Raw genomic sequence first — 13,890 nt, forward strand, 5'->3', positions numbered from 1 at the left:
AAGTGACACATCACTGGAATCCGGGTGTATCTCTATTTCATGCTGCGCTCAGAGTAACAAACACCTGGTGACAGATTCCTAAGGCATTGTTCATCTAAGTGGAGAGAAGTAGTATACTGCCTTTAATGAGTTACAATTTATTATCCATTTCCTGAGAAAATGTCAGAACGATATTGATGAGTAGGTGATGCCGGTACACCCATCTCCGCATGTGAGTCATTGGGTGGTAGGTGCTGCTTTCCATTCATCATTTCTGCCTCTTGTGTATCCTGACTGATACTCGACTCTTTCCTTCACTTCCTTTCATTATTTTTCGTGTGCGTGCCTTCTCATGACAGGTGCCTGGTGGCGCTGTGCTAGAGTTTGTCTCCTTTACTGGAGAGACAATTTGAATATTTCCCAGAGGGGCATTGCAGCTATAAGTCCCCTTACCTGGCAGCCAGACTGGCTTGCAAAGTCTCCTTAAGGAGAATAGTGTTCCCCCGTGGTCCCCACATAGCTTTCTCATGAGCCAGATCAGACACCCCCATACTTTGCACTGACGAGGGGCAAGCACCCCGAAACACCGTGTCTGCAAATTGGGATTCTGATCTGGCTTATATATCCTGAGTCATATTGCAAAGGATTGTCGAAAATCCACTTGTGACTTTTAGGATCGCTACTTCCAATAGGTGGCGCTGTGCTAGAGTTTGTCTCCTTTACTGGAGAGACAATTTGAATATTTCCCAGAGGGGCATTGCAGCTATAAGTCCCCTTACCTGGCAGCCAGACTGGCTTGCAAAGTCTCCTTAAGGAGAATAGTGTTCCCCCGTGGTCCCCACATAGCTTTCTCATGAGCCAGATCAGACACCCCCATACTTTGCACTGACGAGGGGCAAGCACCCCGAAACACCGTGTCTGCAAATTGGGATTCTGATCTGGCTTATATATCCTGAGTCATATTGCAAAGGATTGTCGAAAATCCACTTGTGACTTTTAGGATCGCTACTTCCAATAGGTGGCGCTGTGCTAGAGTTTGTCTCCTTTACTGGAGAGACAATTTGAATATTTCCCAGAGGGGCATTGCAGCTATAAGTCCCCTTACCTGGCAGCCAGACTGGCTTGCAAAGTCTCCTTAAGGAGAATAGTGTTCCCCCGTGGTCCCCACATAGCTTTCTCATGAGCCAGATCAGACACCCCCCATACTTTGCACTGACGAGGGGCAAGCACCCCGAAACACCGTGTCTGCAAATTGGGATTCTGATCTGGCTTATATATCCTGAGTCATATTGCAAAGGATTGTCGAAAATCCACTTGTGACTTTTAGGATCGCTACTTCCAATAGGTGGCGCTGTGCTAGAGTTTGTCTCCTTTACTGGAGAGACAATTTGAATATTTCCCAGAGGGGCATTGCAGCTATAAGTCCCCTTACCTGGCAGCCAGACTGGCTTGCAAAGTCTCCTTAAGGAGAATAGTGTTCCCCCGTGGTCCCCACATAGCTTTCTCATGAGCCAGATCAGACACCCCCATACTTTGCACTGACGAGGGGCAAGCACCCCGAAACACCGTGTCTGCAAATTGGGATTCTGATCTGGCTTATATATCCTGAGTCATATTGCAAAGGATTGTCGAAAATCCACTTGTGACTTTTAGGATCGCTACTTCCAATAGGTGGCGCTGTGCTAGAGTTTGTCTCCTTTACTGGAGAGACAATTTGAATATAACATGCAAATCTGTTGTCTCCAACGATAGTAAACAATTGGATCTTCATTATCGAGATGTGCGCATACGATGTTTGTATTTCAAGCGTGAGAAACGTTTCAGAAAGCCTCAGGCGCATCTAGATGCGAATTTCTCCTTACACAGTGAAAGCACACGAAGCAGTACCAGGGGCTAGAGTACCTTGTTAAGCCTCTTTCACACATCAGTTTTTTGCCATCAGGCACAATCCGGCAATTTGCGGAAAAAACGGATCCGGCATCTGTTGTTGCCGGATCTGTTTTTTTTTCCTCATAGACTTGCATTTGCACCGGATTGTGCCGCATGGCCTCGCATTTCATCCGGCGTGCGCCGGATCCAGCGTAATTTGCTTGTCCAGCTGCCGGAAAGTACACACAATGGAACTTTTTTTGTCACCGGCAAAAAAAACGCACCGCGCCAGATCCGGTGGCGTGTTATATAATAATAAAGTTTTATTTCTATAGCGCCAACATATTTCGCAGCGCTTTACAATTCAGAGGGGACATGTACAGACAATTTGAGACAATACAAAAAAACAAAATTAAGATACCAGGAGGCGTGAGGGCCCTGCTCATAAGCTTACAGTATGAGGAAATAGGGGAGACACACAAGGTGAATGGGGGGGGGGGGGGTGAAGCTTGTCATATATGGTCCAGCCATCGATTTAATAGGGGATTCAAAACCAGCTGCATGAACCCGTCATTGGCCAGACTTTTATACAGGTACAGGGGACGAGAATTGGAAGTACATTTTTTTGTTATGAAGGGCAGAAAGGGTCTAGATTAGATCAGGGCAGTGAGGTGATAGGCTAGTCTAAAGAAATGCGTTTTTAGGGCTCGCTTAAAGGTGTGGATGTTGGGAATTAATTGGATTGCTCTTGGTAGTGTGTTCCAGAGCATAGGCGCAGTTCGTGAGAAATCGAAGACGGGAGTGGGAGGTTCGAGTTGTTGAGGATGTCAGTCTTAGGTCATTAGCAGAGCGGAGGGCACGGGTGGGGTGATGTAGGGGGTGCGGAACCGTGGAGAGCTTTGTGAGAGTGATAAGTTTATATAGGATTCTGTAACTGATAGGCAACCAGTGCAATGACTGGCAAAGAGCAGAGGCATCAGTGAAGCGGTTGCAGAGGAAAATGATCCTGGCTGCGGAATTCAGAATGGATTGGAGAGGGGAGAGTTTAGTAACAGGGAGACCAATTAGTAAAGAATTACAATAATGCAGGCGAGAATGAATGAGAGCGACAATAAGAGTTTTTGCAGAGTCAACGGTAAGAAAAGGTCAAATTCTAGAGATGTTTTTGAGGTGGAAGTGACAAGAATGAGCAAGTGAATGAATGTGGGGAGTTAAGGAGAGATCGGAGTCAAATATAACCCCAAGACAGCGGGCGTGCTGCTGGGGCGTAATGGTAGAGCCACACACAGAAATGGTAATGTTGGGTTTCGGAAGGTTAGAAGAGGGAGGAAACAGAAGTTCAGTTTTTGATAGGTTCAGTTTTAGATAGAGGGAGGGCATGATGTTGGAGACAGCGGACAATCGGTAGTATTTTGTAATAGTTCAGGGGTGATGTCAGGAGAAGATGTGCACAGTTGGGTGTCATCAGCATAGAGATGGTACTGGAAACCAAATCTGCTGATCGTTTGTCCACAGTGGGGCTGTGTTTAGAGAGAACAGAAGGGGGCCTAGGACTGAACCCTGAGGAACCCCGACCGTAAGGCCAGGGCCACACGGGGCACTAGTGCGATGCTCGCATGACACTCGGCTTGTGCTGGCAGCACAGCAGGAGCAGAGTGTCATGCTAATATCCCTGCGACTGCGGTCCGACTGTGCGAGCGGGCCTCAGCTGCGGGGGGCGGGCTGGCACGGAAGAGGCCTCTCTCCTCCGTAGCCGGCTATTGCGACTCTCGCTCTGCACGCGTGGTACACCGGTGTACTGCGAGTGCAGTGCGATTTTTCTGTCGCCCCATTCACTTGAATGGGTGCGAGAGAAATGAGTCTCACATTACAATCTCAGCATGCTGCAATTGTTTTTTCGGTCCGATCAGGGCTGAGAAAATAATCGCTCGTGCGCTGATGCACAGGCTAGAATTGGTCCGAGTGGAATGCAATGTTTTATCACACTCCACTCGCACCGATTTTCTCGCTGTGTGGCTTAGGCCTAAGGGGAAGAGGAGAGGAAGAGGAGCTGGCAAAGGATACAGTGAATGAGCGGTCAGAGAGGTAAGAGGAGAACCAAGAAAGTACGGTGTCCTTGAGCCCGATAGAGCGGAGCATAGTGAGGAGGAGCTGGTGATCCACAGTATCGAATGCAGCAGAGAGATCCGGGAGGATCAACAGGGAGTAGTTAGACCAGGGGTCTCAAACTCGGCTGGGTGTATGGGCCGCACACAGGAAAAATATATATATATATATGTATATAGATATAGATATATAGATATAGATATATATAGATATAGATATATATCTATATACACACACACTAAACATTTGTTATAATGGACAAATGAAAAATGTTCAAAAACAGTGATTCAAGGGTGTATAGAGAGAAAAAATGGTACCACTACCAATGTCACTTTGTCCTGAAAGGAATGCGGCCCCTCAAATTATATATATATATATATATATATATATATATATATATATATATATATATATATATATATATATATATATATATATATCTCTACATACATACTTTTTTTTTTTTTTTACATTTCTTCCCCTTTTTGTAAGTAATACACTTTTACAATAACCACCGCATAGTAATTTTGGCCAACATCTTGTAGTAATGTGCACCATCTTGTTTCCCATTCTGTAAAAATGTGTGCATCCTTGTCCCCTTGTAGCAATGTGCCTCAGCTAACACACACACACCACCCTGTGCAGCCTCAGCTCACCCCCTCCCCCACCCTGTGCAGCCTCAGCTCACACCCCCCCCCACCCTGTGCAGCCTCGGCTCACACACACACACACACACCCCCCCCCACCCTGTGCAGCCTCAGCTCACCCCCCCCCCCCCCCCCACCCTGTGCAGCCTCAGCTCACACACACCCCCCCCCACCCTGTGCAGCCTCAGCTCACACACACCCCACCCTGTGCAGCCTCAGCTCACACACACTCACACACCCCACCCTGTGCAGCCTCAGCTCACACACACACACACACACCCCCCCCCCCACCCTGTGCAGCCTCAGCTCACACACACACACACACACCCCCACCCTGTGCAGCTTCAGCTCACACACACACACACCCCCACCCTGTGCAGCCTCAGCTCACACACACACACCCCCCCCCACCCTGTGCAGCCTCAGCTCACACACACCCCCCCACCCTGTGCAGCTTCAGCACACACACACACACACACACACACACACACACACCCACACACACACACCCACCCCCACCTTGTGCAGCCTCAGCTCACACACACACACCCCCCCCCCCACCCTGTGCAGCCTCAGCTCACACCCCCCCCACCCTGTGCAGCCTCAGCTCACACACCCCCCCCCACCCTGTGCAGCCTCAGCTCACACACACACCCCACCCGGTGCAGCCTCAGCTCTCACACACACACACACCCCCCACCCTGTGCAGCCTCAGCTCACACACACACCCCCCCCACCCTGTGCTGCCTCAGCTCACACACACACACACACACCCCCACCCTGTGCAGCCTCAGCTCACACACACACACACACCCCCACCCTGTGCAGCCTCAGCTCACACACACACACACACACACCCCCACCCTGTGCAGCCTCAGCTCACACACACACACCCCCCACCCTGTGCTGCCTCAGCTCACACACACACACACACACACACACACACCCCCACCCTGTGCAGCCTCAGCTCACACACACACACACACCCCCACCCTGTGCAGCCTCAGCTCACACACCCCCCCCCCCCCCACCCTGTGCAGCCTCAGCTCACACCCCCCCACACCCTGTGCAGCCTCAGCTCACACACACACACACACACACACACCCCACCCGGTGCAGCCTCAGCTCTCACACACACACCCCCCCACCCTGTGCTGCCTCAGCTCACACACACACACACACCCCCACCCTGTGCAGCCTCAGCTCACACACACACACACACACACACACACACACACCCCCACCCTGTGCAGCCTCAGCTCACACACACACCCCCCCACCCTGTGCAGCCTCAGCTCACACACACACACACACCCCCCTCCCTGTGCAGCCTCAGCTCACACACACACACACACACACACACACACACACACACACACACACACACACACACACACTCTGTGCAGCCTCGGCCAGCAACATAAACACACACACACACACACACAAAAACATTCTTCTCACCTGCTGTCAGTGGCACGCAGGCACGTGGACCCGGTAATGATCACAGCTGCTGTCATCGCTGAACTTTCGGTCGGCCGGCGTGTGCAGAGCAGTTCTCACTGCACACCAGCCACTGGCCAATCACAGGCAATCATCTGAGGTTATATGCAGCAGGTGCTTGCCTCTGATTGGCAGGCGGCTGTTATTGCGTTCTGCAGCGAGAACTTCACTGTGCGCGGCAAAGATAAAACTGTAGGCTGAAATAAATAACTGGCAGCTGCGGCCCCTGCACTGGTCACCATCTTTACCAGGTCCACGGGCCTGCAAGCCGCAAGAAGCCACATGCGGCCCGCGGGCCGCGTGTTTGAGACCCCTGAGTTAGACCATTAGATTTAGCTGTTAGTAGATCATTACAGACTTTAGTAAGAGCAGTATTAGTAGCATGTAAGGAGCGGAAACCGGATTCTAGAGGGTCAAGAAGAGTTTTCTGACTGATGGCGAATTAGACCGGAGTGAACCAGGCGTTCCAGGAGTTTGGAGATGAATGGGAGATTAGAGACAGCTCTGTAGTTAGCGGCACAATTTTGGTCCAGGGATGTTTTTTTAAGTAATGGGTGTATGCTGGCATGTTTGAAGGAGGAGAGAAAGACACCAGAGGTGAGAGACAGATTGAATATTTTAGTTAGGTGAGTGGTGACAGCTGGGGTGACAGATTTAAGGAGATGTGAGGGAATAGGGTCACTGGTGCAGGTAGTAGGGCGAGAAGATGCAAGGAGCCTGGTGACTTCTTCTGTGACCGGATCAAAGAGCGAAAGTGAGCTAGATGAAGTGTAGGGGGCAGACAATGTGTGGTGTTATGAGGCTGGGAGGAAATTTCCTGGTGTATATGGTCAATTGTTTCTTTAAAATAATTGGCCAGGTCGTCTGCGCTGAGGTTGGGGGTCCGAGGAGGGAATGACGATCACTGTAGCGACCTATTGATCTGTCCACTAAAAGTAAAAATCCCTGGCTGTGTGGACAGTTATATAAAATTTAACCTTTATTATTAATAATTTCTTTAAAACTTTGATTGCCAATTCCACGCTAATTTCGAAGCCTACCTGAAGCACACAGTTATAAATAACCGGGTTCAGCTACTAGATTAGCAGGTAGACCGGTATTTATCACTTCAGTCAAGACTGCTATATTTTAATATAAAATAATGTCCACACCTATGAGTATTTACTCTATGCAGACTCATATAAACTCACATAAACCTAGATTTCATCCCGGTAAAATAGGGAAAAACCATATGTGCCCCCCCCCCCCGTTACAGGCTATATAGATCCTTTTTGCCTGTTATACCTGTAGTAGAGGCTAATATATTAATATTTAGTATAACCCATAATACCAGGGAAAAGAGTCCCAAATGTCTCTCATTAATATACCAAATACAAATAATATGTCCACTGAGGTCGATTATCACTTACTGAATCCCTCAGTGTCCCTATCAAGCTCTCTAAGATGTATATAAGATATCAGGGATTATGCTATTAAATGGTCATTCCTTAACCAGGATTAGGATAAGATCAATTTACATGTGGGGTAGGTATCAGATTCATCTTTTCCCCATACCCAATTATCCAAGCTAAATCAATGATTGCTGCTGGGATGTAGGGAGTGATCTTATCACCTACAATGTTATATTTCACTCCCAGCTCCGTGAACTCTATAGAACACTAATGGCAGTTCGGATTTTGCTGCCTATTATAGTTGTCCTTATCCGTAACCTTAGTACCTCAACGCGTTTCTTCTCACCTATAACGGTGACACATCAGGAGGTAATTTAAACACAGTGCGCGCCAGAAAGGAGGGGGCGGGCACTTCCCTATTTCAGTGGCAGCGTTGGGCGCGGCGCGTGCTACTGAGATAGGGGTCACACTGAGGCATATCTGAGCCATACTGTGTAGCGCTCTGAACTAAGACTTATCAGGCAGGGCTGTAATACATAAATCAAATGTGTTGCTGACACTATTCAATAGTCTGCTGCCTGTGGTTTGCATCTATGCTACTCATCAGTCATATGGTGCTGCTATACTGAGGAACCCAGGCATAGCATAAGGCTATGTGCACACGCTGCGTTTTTTTGACGCTGCGTTTTTGTGCGTTTTTGGCCGCTAAAAACGCACAAAAACGCACCTGCGTCGAAAAAACGCGGCAAAAAACGCACGCGTTTTGCCGCGATTTGGTGCGTTTTTTTGCTGCGTTTTGCTGCGTTTTTGCTCACTGCGTTTTTTATCAGTGAACAAAAAAAAAAAAGGTCTGATGTCATTTCCTTCTTCAATGTGTTCTTCATTCTCCACTAGTGTATGCAGAAGAGCAGACAGCTGCAGAACTACAAGGCTCAGCATCCTCGATCCAATAGTGTATGCAGGACAGCAGACAGCAGCTGTCGAACTACAAGGCTCAGCATCCTCCATCCAATAGTGTATGCAGGAGAGCAGACAGCAGCTGTCGAACTACAAGGCTCAGCATCCTCCTTCCAGGACTGTATGCAGGATTTCTTTGCCCCCCCAAAAAAAAAAAATGACGTGGGCTTCGCCATATTTTTGTATGCTAGCCGGGTACAGCAGGCAGGTACGGGCTGCCCCCAACCCCCAGCTGCCTATTTGTACCCGGCTGGGAACCAAAAATATAGGGAAGCCCTTTTTTTTTAAATTATTTCATGAATTTCATGAAATAATTTAAAAAAAAAAATGACGTGAGCTTCGCCCCATTTTTGAGTCCAGCCGGGTACAACTAGGCAGCTGGGGATTGGAATCCACAGTGCAGGGTGCCCATGCTTTCTGGGCACCCCCGCTGTGAATTGCAGTCCCGCAGCCACCCCAGAAAATGGCGCTTTCATAGAAGCGCCATCTTCTGGCGCTGTATCCAACTCTTCCGGCTGCCCTGATGCCGGGTGGCTAGCCAGGTAATAATGGAGTTAGGGCTAGCTGTATATTATCAGCTAGCCCTAAGCCCGAAATTCATGGTGTCACGCCAATATTAGACATGGCCACCATGAATTTCTAGTAAAGATAAAAAAAAAACACAACACAGAAAAATATTTTTATTAGAAATAAAACACAACACAATTAGTGACTCCATCTTTATTGAAATAAACCCCCCTCCGCAGTAATCCTGGGTCAGGGTCCCGCGCCGTCCAATCAGGATCCAATATCATCTGATCGGTTTGCTGGAAGGCAAAGCGATCAGATGATGTGTCAGGTTAAAGGATGTGAATCCCATCACACATCAGCTGATTGTATAAAAGCCGGTTATACAATCAGCTGATGCATCAGTAGAAAAAAAAAAAAAATAATACTCACTTATGTGCTGAATTACCGGCAGCTCCCGGAGCGATGGGGCGGGAGTCTGATCCTGTCCGATCGCTGCAGCAGCTGCCGGTAATCAGGGATGAAGTCTCCTGACGCATCCGCTGATACCGGCCCGGCGCCCGCGTCAGCCCGAGACTCGATCAGCTGATGCGTCAGGTGACTGCATCAGGTGATCCATCGCCAGGTCCTGCAAGCAAGGTCCTGCCCCGGAGAGACTGCACACAGCCGGAGCGGGAGCGGCGATACCGTGACAGGAGCTGGGAGCGGGCATGGCACCGCGAGGCTGCAGACAGGTGAGTATAACTTTTTTTTTTTTTATTCTACTGTTAACTTTTGTTTTCGCAGCCGCTTCCACCTCCTGCCTGTACATGGCGCCGCACGGCAGCATACATGCACAGGACGGGAGATGGACGCGGCGGTGACGGTACCGGGAGGATTCATGCTTCTGTCTATACTGACAGAAGGAATCCTCTTCCTGTACACGTCACTTTACTACCCACCTCCTGCGCTTATAGCTGCGTTTTTGGTCTTAGAAACGCACCAAAACGCAGCTATTTGCGTTTCTCATTGCGTCTTTCAACATCCCATTGAACTCAATGGATGAAAAGCGCAGTGAAAAACGCGGGAATAATTGACATGCTGCGTTTTTGTGGTCACCACAAAAACGCAGCTGAAAAAAAACGCTGTGTGGGGACAGCAAAAATGAAAACTCATAGACTTTGCTGGGGAAGCAAAGTCATGCAGTTTTGAGGCCAAAAACGCACCCGAAAAACGCGCAAAAACGCCGAGAAAAACGCACCGTGTGCACATAGCCTAACACCTGGTCTGATAACAGTGACCTGTGTGTTTAAATTACCTCCTGATGTGTCTCACTGTTCTGAGGTTACTGATAAGGACAACTATAATAGGCAGTAAAATCCGAGCTGCCATTAGGGGTACTTTGCACACTACGATATCGCAGGTGCGATGTCTGTGGGGTCAAATCGAAAGTGACGCACATCCGGCGTCGCTGTCGACATCGTAGTGTGTAAAGCCTTTTACATACGATTAACGAGCGCAAAAGCGTCGTTATCGTATGATCGGTGTAGGGTCCGACATTTCCATAATGCCGCTGCTGCGACGGTACGATGTTGTTCCCCGTTCCTGCGGCAGCACACATCGCTGTGTGTGAAGCCGCTGGAGCGAGGAACATCTCCTACCTGCGTACCGGCCGGCTATGAGGAAGGACGGAGGTGGGCGGGATGTTTACGTCCCGCTCATCTCCGCCCCTCCGCTTCTATTGGCTGGCTGCCGTGTGACGTCGCTATGACGCCGCACGACCCGCCCCCTTAGTAAGGAGGCGGGTCGTCGGCCAGAGCGACGTCGCAGGGTAGGTGAGTGCATGTGAAGCTGCCGTAGCGATAATGTTCGCTACGGCAGCTATCACAAGAGATCGCAGCTGCGACGGGGGCGGGGACTATCGCTGCAGCATCGGTAACACATTGTTACCGATGTCGCAGCGTGCAAAGTACCCCTTAGTGTTCTATAGAGTTCTATTCACGGAGCTGGGAGTGAAATATAACAATGTAGGTGATAAGATCACTCCCTACATCCCAGCAGCAATCATTGATTTAGCTTGGATAATTGGGTATGGGGAAGAGATGAATCATCTGATACCTACCCCATATGTAAATTGATTTTATCCTAATCCTGGTTAGGGAATGACCATTTAATTGCAAGATTTCTCCTGTGCATCCCCCATACTCTGGAACGCTCTACCTCAGCACATCAGACTCTCCCCTACCGTGGAAAGCTTCAAGAGGAACCTCAAGACCAATCTTTCCAACAAGTCTACAACCTACAATAGCCCTCAGTCCAGTACACCACTGCGTAACCAGCTCTGTCCTCACCTATTGTACCATCACCCATTCCCTGTAGACTGTGAGCCCTCGCGGGCAGGGTCCTCTCTCCTCCTATACCAGTCTGTTTTGTACTGTTAATGATTGTTGTACGTATACCCTCCTTCACTGTAAAGCGCCATGGAATAAATGGCGCTATAATAATAATAATAATCTCTGATACCTTATATACATCTTAGAGGGGTTGATAGGGACACTGAGGGATTCAGTAAGTGATAATCGACCTCAGTGGACATATTTGTATTTGGTATATTAATGAGAGCCATTTGGGACTCTTTTCCCTGGTATTATGGGTTATACTAAATAATATATTAGCCTCTACTATAGGTATAACAGACAAAAGGGATCTATATAGCCTGTAACGGGGGGCACATATGGTTTTTCCCTATTTTACCGGGATGAAATCTAGGTTTATGTGTCCTGATTGAAATGCAGTGACTAATCTGAGTCTGCATAGAGTAAATACTCATAGGTGTGGACACCCATTTTATATTAAAATATAGCAGTCTTGACTGAAGTGATAAATACCGGTCTACCTGCTAATCTAGTATCTGAACCCGGTTATTTATAACTGTGTGCTTCAGGTAGGCTTCGAAATTAGTGTGGAATTGACTATCAAAGTTTTAAAGAAATTATTAATAATAAAGGTTACATTTTATATAACTGTCCACACAGCCAGGGATTTTTACGAGGAAGGAATGGAAAGTATCAAAGAGTCGTTTAGGATTGTTGGCTAGAGAGGTGATGAGGGTGTTTAAAATACGCTTGTTTGGAGAGGTGAAGGGCAGCATTGTATGTTTTTTGAGCATAAACTTATAGTGGATGAATCTTCGGCTAGATTGGATTTTCTCCACAGACGTTCAGCGCGCCTGGAACACCTCTGGAGAAAGCGTGTTTGCAACGTGTGCCAGGGCTGGTGCTCTTTGCACAGAGTTGCTCTGCATGTAGCAGGTGCAGCTTCATCTAGGGCGCTCTGTAGGGTTTCATTGTAATGTTTTACAGCAGAGGCAGGACATGAGGGAGGATATTGGGGCCAGTGATGACTGCAACTTCTTCAGAAATTTCTAGGTGTTAATGGCATGTATATTCCTATATGGGAGATAAGTGGGGGCGTCCAGAGTGGGTTGACAGCTCTTGACCAAGAATGAAACAAGGTTGTGGTCAGAGAGTGGGAGAGGGGAGTTAGTGAAATCCTGCACTGAGCAGAGACTGGAGAAGACCAGGTCCAGCGTATTCCCACATTTATGTGTAGGAGAGTTAGTTGTGAAAGGCCAAGAGAGGAGGTTAGAGATAAGATGAGTGGCAGCTGGGGATCGGTGATCATCAGTAGGGATATTAAAGTCCCCCATGACAAGAGTGGGGAGGTCACAGGCTAAGAAATGTGGGAGCCAGGTGGTGAAATGATCCAAGAACTGACTGGTTGGGCCTGGAGGGCGATACACAACTGCTACTTGCAGGGAGAAGGGTCTGTAAAGCCTGACAGTGTGAACCTCAAAAGAAGGGAAGATAAGTGAGGGAACAGGAGGCATGACCTGAAAAGTGCAGTTTGGGGAAAGCAGCAGACCAACACCTCCACCTGATCTGTTGTCAAGTCTAGGGGTGTGTGAAAATTGTAGGCCACCATATGAGAGAGCAGCAGCAGCGGTGGTGTCTGACTGCTGAATCCATGTCTCAGTAAGAGCCAGGAGGTTGAGGGAATTGGAAAGGAAGAAGTCATGGATAAAGGAGAGTTTGTTACATGCTGAGCGTGAGTTCCAAAGGGGCACAGTTAAGAGACAGAAGGTATGCAAGGAATCTGAATGAGATTTAGGGGATTTCTGAGTATGCTAGGGAAGGAATTGAGTTTACTATTATAAGAAGGTCCTGGATTAGGTGCAATATCTTCTGCTAAAAGGAGAAGGAGAATAGGAGAGTGAGCATGTGGTTAAGAGATTTATGAGAATGTCTATTACGTTGCATGGTGGGAGTGGATGGATCTGGATGGTTTATAATTTGGAAAAGAGCATGAGGGCAGTACATACGTATAATGAAAGCCTATGGGTGTCGGTTCCATCAAATCTCTCTCTTTTGGAAAAGAGCATGAGGGCAGTACATACGTATAATGAAAGCCTATGGGTGTCGGTTCCATCAAATCTCTCTCTCTCTCTCTCTAACTCTCTCTTGGTTTCTCTCTGTTTCTCTCGGTCTCTCTCTCTCTGTCTCATCACCAGTGCTGCACAGCTGTCATACTGCTCCGGCGGCTTCTCCTGCTTTTACAAATGCTGGCCGCTCATTATTCCATCTCGTATTCACTGCTTCCCCCGCCCACCGGCGCTTTTGATTGGTTGCAGTCAGACGAACCCCCACGCTGAGTGACAGCTGTCTCACTGCAACCAATCACAGCCGCTGGTGGGCGGGTCTATATCTTGCAGTAAAATAAATTAATTTAAAAAAACACGGCGTGCAGTCCTCCCCAATTTTGATAACAACTAAGGTAAAGCTGCACGGCTGAGGGTTGGTATTCTCCGGATGCGGAGCCCTACATTATAGGGAGCCCCCAGCCTAAAAATATAAGCCAGCAGCTGCCCGGAAATGCCGCATCCATTAGATGTGACA

At 48.3% G+C, this 13,890-nt stretch overlaps 1 protein-coding gene across 1 annotated transcript in view; it reads left to right on the forward strand.

Annotated features, from left to right (window-relative positions):
• SPHK2 (sphingosine kinase 2) overlaps positions 1-13,890 on the forward strand; it is a 79,359-nt gene that overhangs the window by 49,884 nt on the left and 15,585 nt on the right. The gene's annotated exons all lie outside the window — the stretch shown is intronic.

This window comes from Anomaloglossus baeobatrachus, chromosome 11 (assembly GCF_048569485.1).
Source record: "Anomaloglossus baeobatrachus isolate aAnoBae1 chromosome 11, aAnoBae1.hap1, whole genome shotgun sequence".
Taxonomy (NCBI): domain Eukaryota; kingdom Metazoa; phylum Chordata; class Amphibia; order Anura; family Aromobatidae; genus Anomaloglossus; species Anomaloglossus baeobatrachus.